Source organism: Odontesthes bonariensis, chromosome 14 (genome assembly GCF_027942865.1).
Source record: "Odontesthes bonariensis isolate fOdoBon6 chromosome 14, fOdoBon6.hap1, whole genome shotgun sequence".
NCBI lineage: Eukaryota > Metazoa > Chordata > Actinopteri > Atheriniformes > Atherinopsidae > Odontesthes > Odontesthes bonariensis.
This window is the reverse complement of record NC_134519.1, coordinates 6,993,168-7,003,753: the sequence shown is the minus strand read 5'-3', so window position 1 is coordinate 7,003,753 and position 10,586 is coordinate 6,993,168. Positions and strand designations below refer to the sequence as shown.

At 41.1% G+C, this 10,586-nt stretch overlaps 1 protein-coding gene across 1 annotated transcript in view; it reads left to right on the top strand.

Annotated features, from left to right (window-relative positions):
• Nucleotides 1-6,630: 6,630 nt before the first annotated feature.
• LOC142398637 (integrin beta-1-like) overlaps nucleotides 6,631-10,586 on the top strand; it is a 31,843-nt gene continuing 27,887 nt past the window's right edge. The window contains exon 1 of the mRNA XM_075482715.1: nucleotides 6,631-6,970. The gene's annotated coding sequence lies outside the window, so the exon portion shown is untranslated. The remainder of the gene's footprint in view (nucleotides 6,971-10,586) is intronic.

Here is a 10,586-nt window from a genome sequence, read left to right as displayed (position 1 = left end):
AGAAATCAGTCAGCAGTTGTTTTCCTTCATTTTCTTTCCTCTGTCTCTCTTGCCTTTCTTTTCTTTTCTGAAAGCCTGATTATTTTTTTTTTGGATGACATCTTTCTTGTGCCGGCTGCTGCGTTTAATGCCTAATAATGAAGTGAGTGAAATTTATTGCGCATGTACAATCAAAAGTCCGCCAGAGGGTGGACTAAACCAATGCGCACTGATAATGGGGGTGTCTGATATAGATTATAGCCTATTTGGAGGCTGGGATAAACATTTCAACAGATGTATTTCCAGAGAACATTGGATTTGCATAAATTACCAACATATATTGACATTATTTTAAAAAAAAAATTTAAAAAGGCCCTCAAAAAGCCTGCAGAACTTAGCCTGGGAATTCCCATGCTGCTTTGCGTGCGATTTCATTCACACTGCAAAGGCAGCCTGGAAACCACCGCCCTTATTTTTGCCTGAGTTAGGGAACCAATCACAGAGGGGGGGGGGGCAGCAAGACGATGACGACGTGTATGCGCGACACCGAAGCTTGTAGAGTGTTAATCCAACATGGCAGCGGACACAACGTTACCGTTCGATGCAGCCTTAGAAAGTGTTTTAAGTAGCTTAGAACGTTTGCTTTTAAAAAAGAGCAACGTTTGGCGTTGAAAGATTTCATTGCCTTCTTCCTCGTCGAATTTCTGTCGCTCTACATACGTCATCTGGCATAAGTGATACAATTGGCTATGAATCGCGCGCAAAGCAGCATGGGAAGAACCAGACGCCATTTGATAGACATTCGTAGCGCCCAATAAACGGCTCTAGGCATTCGTAAACCACGCCTCAAATACGAGAAAATGCACACCTAGTTCCCAGACACCATCTCATCCAGATGTGGACGCGTCAGCCAGGCTATGCAGAACTATAGATAAAGACTATTTTAAGATATTACACAGTCTGGCTGTTTAAAAGCAGAATATAAAGAAACTAGAAAGTGGGCTGAAGGCTTTTGCACAGTATATTAAAAACAAACAGATGGAGTTGTTTTAGATGCGTAAACAGCATCCAATCAGTTGATAGATTTGGTTTCTGGCATCAGTTTGATAGTTTCCATCACCATTAAAAGCACTCGTCTGGTTTTCTGTTGCTTTAGGACTGTTCCATCTACAGAGAATAGCGGTGCTGCTTAGTTTTCAGCTGGTAGCTCTTTGGGAATCACCTTGTTGGTTCACCTTATCGCTCCCTCTGACATCCTCTCTGCATGCTTGCTGATAACCTTACAGGAGACCAAAGCTCCTCTCATTACCTCTCTGATGCTTCCAGGCAGGGGTGGAGCAGTGATTTTAAATGTGGGGGTGTTACATGAGCGCCACATCAAGCCCATAGACACGACGCTGAAGTTGGCATCCGATTCACAAATTAAATGGATGGGCATAAAGGGCCATTTTACTGCATTTTTTTGCATTTTGATCGCTCTAAACTAGGTCCTGTATGGAAACTACAATAGTTACACTGCTCAAATCTGGCTTTAATTATTCTAAAGAGGCTATAGATTCATTAAAACCTTGTTTGGGATTTGTGAAACCTTTTTCTGATTTGTGAAAATGCAGAACAGGGCCATTTTACTGCATTTTGATCGCCCTAAACTAGGTCCTGTATGGAAACTACAATAGTTAGACTGCTCAAATCTGGAAGGAATCATTCTAAAGAGGGTACAGGGTCTTTAAAACACATTTTATGATTTGTTAAAACTTTATTTGGTCATTGAAAATTCAAAAAGGTGAAATCATCTTGCTGTAAAAGTGGGGGTGTCGAAACACCCCCATCCCCCACGGGTGCGACGCCCATGCTTCCAGGTCAGTTCATCCGGATGTTCGGAGCTGGTTGCTGAGTTTTTTTTGTCCACAGAGTGGCAGCGTTCTGCCTGTAAATTTGTCTTTGTGCCACAGATATTCTCTGAAATGTGTTCATGCTTTCATGAAGCTGTCTCAGCTCTGACCTACATCGAGTGAGGCTGACGTCTTCGTCTCAGCTCAGTCGGTTCTCGTGAGAACTTTTGTCTTGTGGCTTCGGTTTTGGGGGAGGTTTCCTGCCCAAAGTGGCACCACTGAGTCGCTTACCCACAAGTTTCAGCTCAGTCACTCTTCAAGTAGCAATAACCTGTCTGTTTTAATCATCCGAACAGAATTAAAGTCGTGTTCTCTTTCAGTAGCAGATGTAATAATATTTGCACAGACACGGAACCCACCACAACGCCTGAATAAAACCAATTATTCTGATATTATTCTGCACACCTGCAGCTATTAGGAGTTGCCCTCCTTTCGGGACATTTTGTGCCACTCTTTTTTTTTTTCAAGCCATTTAGGCTGTGCTGAATGAATTTAGAGGATATTAACTTTTAAAAATGTTTATAAAATTGTCGTGTCAGTTCCTTAAATTAGCCTAAAATGGCTAAGCTAAATGTCCCATTGAAAATACCATTTTGTCCCACATTTATCTCAACGTCAACTCATGAATTTCTTTATGTTGAGATTTAATTTAGTACTAATAACTTTATATTTATTCACCAGCTGCTGCTACTTTTTAACCATTCAAAGCAAGCAGCGAAGTTTCCTGCGAGTAAAAATGCATGAAAATCAATGTTCCTGCCAATCATCGACCCATCTCAGGGCCTGATGAGAATAATTATCAAATACTATGTGGACCTATATGAGCATACTGGCCTTTAAAGGGTTAAAATATGGTTCAAAATGTTTCAAATGTTGCTAAAGTTTACAGAGTTTAGAGCTTAAGTGAAATCAGCTTCAGGCCGGCTGATTTCGGCTCGGGCAGGAGCGAAATGTATTGTGGGTAAACGCTCTGCATAGTGTCTGATCAATGAGTATGTAGTATGTAGTATGTAGTATGCGGTTTCGAACACAGCCCAGGTCTTTATGGACCTTTCTTGGTGCTCTCGTGCAGCAGCCATGCTGGAACAGGAAGGGTTCGTTCCCCAAACTGTTTCCACAGATTTGGGAGCATGAAATATTCCAACATCTCTTCGTCTGTTGAAGCATTCAGAGTTCCCTTCACTGGAACTAAGGGGCCGAGCCCGGCTCCTGAAGAACAACCCCACACCATGATCCCCCCTCCACCAAACTTTACCGTTCCCCTGGCGACCGCCAAACCCAGACTCTTCCATCAGATCGCCAGATGGAGAAGCGTGATTGGTCCCTCCAGAGAACGCGCCGCCGCTGGACTCTAGAGCAGCGGCGGCGTGCTTCACACCGCCGCATCCCACGCTTTGCATTGCACTTGGTGACGTAGGGCTTGGATGCAGTTGCCATGGTAACCCATTCCACGAAGCTCTCTACGTGCTGTTCTGGAGCTAATCTGAAGCTAACATGAAGTTCGGAGGTCTGCAGCGACCGACTCTGCAGAAAGTTGGCGACCTCTGAGCCTCAGAGGTCTGTCGTTTCTGTCGTTTTACGTGGACGAACACTTCGTGGCTGAGCTCTATTTATTTGACTTATTTGACTCACTTATTTATGCTGCAATATGTACGATACAGTCATACAATAACCAGATTGCACTGTAACTTTTTACTTTTTTACTTTAACTTTTACTATTTTTATTCTCTTGTATATTATTTAGATATCTTTTTATATTTTTCGTGTATCCAAAGCCAAGAGCTCCTGAAGTAAATTTCATTATGCCTGCATAGTGACAATAAAGATTCTTGATTCTTGAGCTGCTGGCGTTCCCAATCTTATTCCCAATTTAAACTGGACTTGTTGCACAGGTGGCCTCCTGTCACGGTACCAGGCTGGAACTCACTGAGCAAATGTTAGTAGAAGCAGTGTGCATGCTTAGGTGCTGGAATAAATACACCTGTGGCCGCGGAAGTGATCTGATCTTTCAGTCTGAAGTAGTTTTAAAAGACTGAGTCGTTTAAAGTGGAACAAAAATATGAGCATATCATATTTTTATAGCAGTTTTTGGGAAGCTGACACTTTGTTGTCGTTAGGGACCAATGTGTGGGGATATTAAAGGACCTCCTAAAGGTCAAAGATGGCACAAATCACGGGTTTGAACCTCTCAAACTGGTCCAGAGTCTCTTGTCTTTAAGCGAAGGAATCAAAGAGCTGCCGCTTTTAAGATTAACCTTTGTGTGAAACTGATATTAAAAAGCAAAAGCTCTCGGCCAGCTGTTCCTGGATAGATTATCAGAGGTATGTGACAGCGATGCAAAGAGGCGGCTTCATGTGTCATCTGGCCAGCTGGTGGCGGCAGCTGCTACATATGTGGGTGAGAAGCGAACTCTGTGTCTATAAACTGATGGTTCGAGGTGGAATTTTGACTGGAAAAGAAAAAGTAAAAGCATATGTGTTGATTTATATTATGAATGGAGTTTCATAATCAGACAGCGCTTATGCTGGGTAGGGAATTATTATTATTGGAATGGAAATCTTCTTCAGCTCCATCGCTTAATCACTGGCACACATCTCTCGGCCAACTAGCTTCTTTAGAAAGGTTATCGTTTAAATTATGGAACAAACTAGATGATTATGATTGAAAATGGGGCTCCTACCTGGCTTATATTCAATTAGCGCCCCTCTCCAGCTCAAATACTTAGGCACCTGAATAGGTTTATACAGCTGAACTCTTGAAACTTCATGTCCAGATTTAGTTTGGCATCACTTTTGTTTGTATTTATTTTGTATTTATTTATTTTATTATTTGTTATTTATTTTTATTTTTTTTACTAATATACTAATACTGTATGATTATATTTATATTTATTTTTTTTATTTGTTAATTTTTGTTTTGTATACATTCTCTCCTTTTACTATTTAATTGTGTGTGTGTAATGTTGTATAATTCACTTGAAGTCACTTGTCAAGGACTGAATTTATATTGTATAATAATATAATGTGGATTATTGTTTGTTCATTGTTATTGTTTCAAAAATAAAAAAAGTTTAAATCGTAAATTAATGGAGATTCAGGCCCATTTTCATGCCTGATCGTAAGCGTGTTAAATGGTATGAAAAGGTGCAAGCGGTCAGGTTGCAGTCGGGTAACTTTCCTCATAGTTTGGCCGTTGAGGTCTTTGCTCACGAACTTAAGCGTTCCAGTTTGGGACTCTGTTTTGTGTTCTTCTGTTCGAGCTCTCTCCGTCCTCCAGGAGCTCTTAGAGTCTGAGTCCTTCACCTTGAATTAAGGCCTGAAGCCGGAAGGAAGGAGAAGAGACGACTGTGCTGCAGCGAGAAGTTTTGATGAGGGTCTGCAGCTCTGAAACTATAGAAGATCCAGAAATATGCCACTAAAAAGTGCTTCAGATACTTCGTCTTTTGCACTCTTATCAGGTCACATGTAACATATTAGAGATGATCCAGATTATTACTTTGTCGTCAAACTTTGTGCCTGAAAATGAAAATAATCGAGCGCTGCAGGGAACTCAGGGTCAGAAATATCTCCTTTACTCTCATAAATGTTGGCTCAGTGTATCCGGTGCTTATGAAGATCGTTGAGGAAGTATTTAGAGAATCTGAGGAGCTCTCATCGTGACACTTCCGGGTCACTTCACTCCGTCAGAAAGGCTCCTAAACAAAGACTATTTGACCCGGTTCACACAGCGTTTCCACTTACCTTCTCCCCCTCGTTGTATTTAAACCCTGTCGGCTCTATATTTCCCATCTATTTGGGTTTTTGTGGAATCGGAGTTAATTCCAGCTGGATTTCTTCCCCAGCTTCAGCTACATCTTCCAAATACCAGTTTCCTCAAATGTTTTAATGTTTTAACAATGCGCACCAGGCTGAGATATGCCAAGTTTTCAGCTATTAGCTCTTCGGGAATCACCTTGTTGGTGCAGAAAATACTTTATTCTGTTTGTCAAGCTGTGTTATCTCTGGTATTTTTCATAGATGAAGAACTAAAAACTAAAGAAATGGGAATAAATGTTGTCTTTGCAACAGGCTGCTATTAAAAATGTGACAAAAGCTATAATTTAAAATAGGTTCTTTGCTAAGTTGCTTCGTAGGTGTTTGTAAAGAGGCTTTAAAAGCACACACGTTCACTTGAAAATGGTCAGGAACAAGGAGTGGACTGAAAGTGAGTGAAAAAGCAGCCAATGTCCAAAGAAAAACTCTGAAAGACCCTCAAAAAGCTTTCAGAACTATTGATAAAGACCATTTTAAGATATTACACGGTCTGGCTGCTTTAAAGGAGAATATAAAGAAACTAGAAGTTGGGCTGAAGGCTTTTGCACAGTACTTTAATCACCAAATATTTCTGGAATATAAAAACAAACAGATGCAGTTGTTTTAGAGGCGTAAACAGCATCCAGTGAGTGAAAAATCAGCCGATTTTTAAATAAATAGTTTAAAAAATATCTCCAGAAAGCCTGGAGAACTATTGCTCGGCATCACTTTAAAAGATTACATGAAAGCTAGACTGCGGGGAAGCAAAATATAAAAGAAATGAGAGGTTGAACAAGATTTTAATATGTGCATATGAGCAATAAGTGCGGAAAAAAGCGCACATGAGTGAGAATTTTCACCGCATGCGAGGTGAGGACGAGTTCATCTCTCTGCTGTGTGTTCGTTCTTCAACCCCACACCTACCGCGATGCTTCCTGTGGAGGCGGGGCTAAAAGAAAGAAGAAGAAGAGGTTTGTTGAAGTGAGAAATGAAAAAAAAAAACGGCTCGTCACCACCAGGAGCATTTAGAGCTGTAACGTGTTCCGACGAGTCCGAGTGTCCTTAGCCCTTATCATTTTCTTTTTTTTCATATAATCAAACGAAGACATTTTAGCCCCTCCCGTGTTTTAATCGGAAACGTTACGCCGTTAGCCGTTGGCTCTGTAGCTAAAACAAAGCGGACCCCTCATAACAGTTGGAGCTAGTTTTGTGCCCCAGCAACCGTTTTTATCCCGTTAAAAAGAGGACTCTTTCGCTGCTAATGTTACTCTAAATCCACAGAAAGGGAATTAAGGCGTCATCTTAAGGTGAGTTGTGTTATTTTAACCTGTATTTTATTGTCGCATTTAACCAGCCTGCCTGAAAACAATGTAAGCCACAGAAGAATGCCTGTCTCCAGGGGTAAACTTTGGGTGTGGATTAAGGAGTTTACCAGGCCGAAAGACACTTTCAGGAATCGTCTTAAGACATCACAAAGTGCGGGTTTAAAAGGGCTTTGTGCTTCAAATGGCTTATTTCAACCCACAGGAGGCCTCATTGAATAAAAATGTGGATTTTTTTTGCGGAAAGCAGGCCAAAAGTAGGCGCTTTGGTGGCCGAAACGGGCAGAATGGGTGGTTAAAGGAAGAAAAATGTCTTCTGGATCACTTTTAATCACGTTAACCTTCCGTTTAAAGCCAAAAAACCACCACTTAACCTTTAACAGATCCATTTAGGTGTTTATTACGTAGATTTGTAGAAACGTACTGCTCTCAAAGTGATTTTTATTGGGTCTTTTCTACAGCATTTTCACCCCCTGAAGCTCTCCCAGTGGTTTATATTGACTTTGGGATAAGTTGGAGGACTTTTAATGTTTTTTCTCATTTTCAGGTCCAGTTTTTTGTGCGTTTTCAGTGTTAAACAAACGAGAACCAGTGATAACTTGAAGATAAATGTTTGACAGCTCAAGTTGTGAGTTATTTAGCAGTTTGTGTAGTCCTGTAATGACCCCTGCTTGTCTGAAATGTTCTTTTCTGCAGTTTTACTCCAGAGGAATTCATTTAACATTTGTGTTTTTCCATGTGCTGGCGTTGTTCTCCAGTTCAACTGACCTTTTCAAGTGGAAAAAAACTTTCATTTTAATCTCTGTAGAGACCGTTTAAAGGCCTCCACGGTGTATAAACTGTGGTTTAGGGTGCAGTAAAGCCGGGGCATGTCAAAGCGGACCGCTTTGGTTAACCAGAAGCTAAAGTATCCTGTTGATCCTTGCCCAGGGATGTGAGTCAGAGATGTTTACTGCAGTATGTAAGTCGAACAGGATCGGTCTTGTCCGCCTCTTTAACTTCCCCTTGTGAAGGAATTGCATCCCTGAGGGTGTTGTTTTCTCCCTGTTGAATTAAAGGAAGGAGACGTTTGATTTGCAGGGTTAAAACTGGTCATCTGTGCCGCTGGGGGCGTAAGTGACCGGGGTTATTGTACAGATTTGCCCCGGGCTTCGTATTGAGACATGAAAATGAACGTATTTGGTCTTGCATGGCAACATGGGTTCAGATGACACCCTTTCCAGGCCTGATGCACGTCTGCAGACTATAACCAGCTGTGCACCACTGAGTCACTTCCCTGTTTAAGCAGGAGTGTCCGGGGCAGTTTGAAGGGGTCATTGTGCGTCACACCCCCGGGTCTGTTGCTCTGACTTCTGAGATGTGAGTCAGGGATGACGGGGCTTCCAGGGATGGCTGTGTGGGGTATTTGGGAGTGATATGTTTAAAGAAGAGATACGAAGCCTTCCAGCTGCATTTTTACAACGTTTAGGAGTGTTTTTCTTTAAAAAACCTCATTAAACAGGGATTAAAAGACATTAAAAAGGCCTTTACGTATGTCGTGCTGTAAATAAACCCGTTAAAAGAGGTGGGTAGAGTAGCCAAAAGTAGACAGAAATACTAAATAATCATCTTTAGGCAAATTAGAGTTCATCCAATTGATAAAATAAATTAAAATGAATTAATTAATTACAAAATAGCTTAAATTAAAAATAATCCAGGTAAATTCAAGAACTTCATTAAAAAATAAAAGAGACTTAGGAAATGTTTAAAACATGTGTAACCCATATGGAACCTAAAAAACAAACATTCACCTATCCATGGGGGAAAAAACGAGTTTAGGAAACTTAGCGCTACATGTTTCCTCAAGTTAGATGTTGAGTTTCTGCTGAAATGTGCGTTTGTTTTGGTTGACACAGAAGACACATAATGTAGCTGCTGTTTCTCACTCTTTGTAAGGTAAACATGCTTTCAGTATGAGGCCTCGTCTGCGTCTTCATTTCCCACCGTTGGTTCTGACATTTTTCATCTGTTTCTTTGTTTGTTTGCTACGACTGCTAATGCTAAAGCTAACCCGTCCCGCCGCTGAGATCGAGTACGGTCACGTGACCTGACTGTACGGCTGCGTCTGATTGGTGGAACACAGTCAGGTGGTAGAGCCTTTGGCGGAAGTCTCTCTCTCTGTCAGAATAAAACATTAAAATGAGGCGTACGCGGGGGATAAAAATAATGAGGCGTAGAATACCAAAGAGGTAAGAAGAAAAGTAACCAGCTCATTGTAGCCTAATGTAGCGGAGTAAGAGTAACAGTAAAAAGTATAGGGATTTAAAACTACTCCTAGAAGTATATTTTTTTTCAAAAACTTACTCGAGTAAATGTAACTCGTTACTACCCACCTCTGAAAGCTGCTCCTTTAACGTGCCGTTGGAAAGCAACGATTCTTGTGGTTGGATTGATGTAAAACATTTCACGATACAGTGACCACAGCGGACACAATCTGTGCACGGTTGCAGCAGCACCCCCTACTGGCTGTGTGTGTCATAACTTCAAGGACAAAGTTCACAAATAATCTGTTTATTTTTTTTTTACCACAAGCAGTAAATAAAACACAATCCTTCATTAAAAGTGTTAAATATAGCCTTTCACATGGTTTAGAGTAACATCACCTCTGGAATGATTCATATCCAGGCTCAGAAAAGCTTGTTTTTTAACTCTTTTTAAGCTTTTAGTGTCAGTAGAAAAGTGTAACAACCATTTCAGTTATTGGCTGGAATCTGAGGCTGTTGCTCAGCTGGGTTTTATTTTAATAAATCCACACGAGCGCTATAAGATCGCCCAGAAAATCCCAGTATCGCAAAGACATTTCGACTCGAAACAGGACAAATGCCGGTGGATTAATGAGGGCTGCAGATGTGGAAATTGGCACCAAATAATGGAGTATTTGTAGTACAGTGTTCGGCATCGAGATGTTTTCCTGGCATGTTTGTAGTATAGTTTGTGGGTAGTTGTTCCTTAGCTTTCCAAAGGCTAATTTCTGCTTAAATCCACGCATTTTATTGCAGTTTCCCCCATTTCTGTTAATAAGGATGCAAATTTGTGGTGTTTTTCGGTAGTTTTTCCACAGGTGCTCGTTAATGTTTGCAGCTAACGTAAAATTAATCGTTTTCTGACCACGATTGATCCTGGGTGTAGCTCAGCTGTGTTTGTTTTCGATGTACAACGTGTTATTCATGTGTTCTATAATGTAAAATACTCTGTTTATCCATTTAAAGTCGTGGATTTTCTCACGGCACGCTCGTCTCTGACGGACCTCCTGCCCCAAAAAAGGTCAAACCCTGAACCCTCAACTCGCCCATAAAGCCTCCTGGTTATCTGTTGGTCCACATTTTCATTGACGTGGGACCCGATAATTCCAGCTTAGTGAAACTTTTAGTAAACGAGCCGACTGCTGAGCCCAACGATTCACGTCTTCTCTCTCTTATGAGTCCGGTTTGCATGTGAGCGTTCAAAATATGGCCAAAATGCTAAGATATTAGAGCTTCCATGTCGTGTCCACAGGCTGAAGCAGCCGACAAGTCTGACTCTGAATTAAATCTATATGTAGGAGCTATTTGTAAAGTTAGTT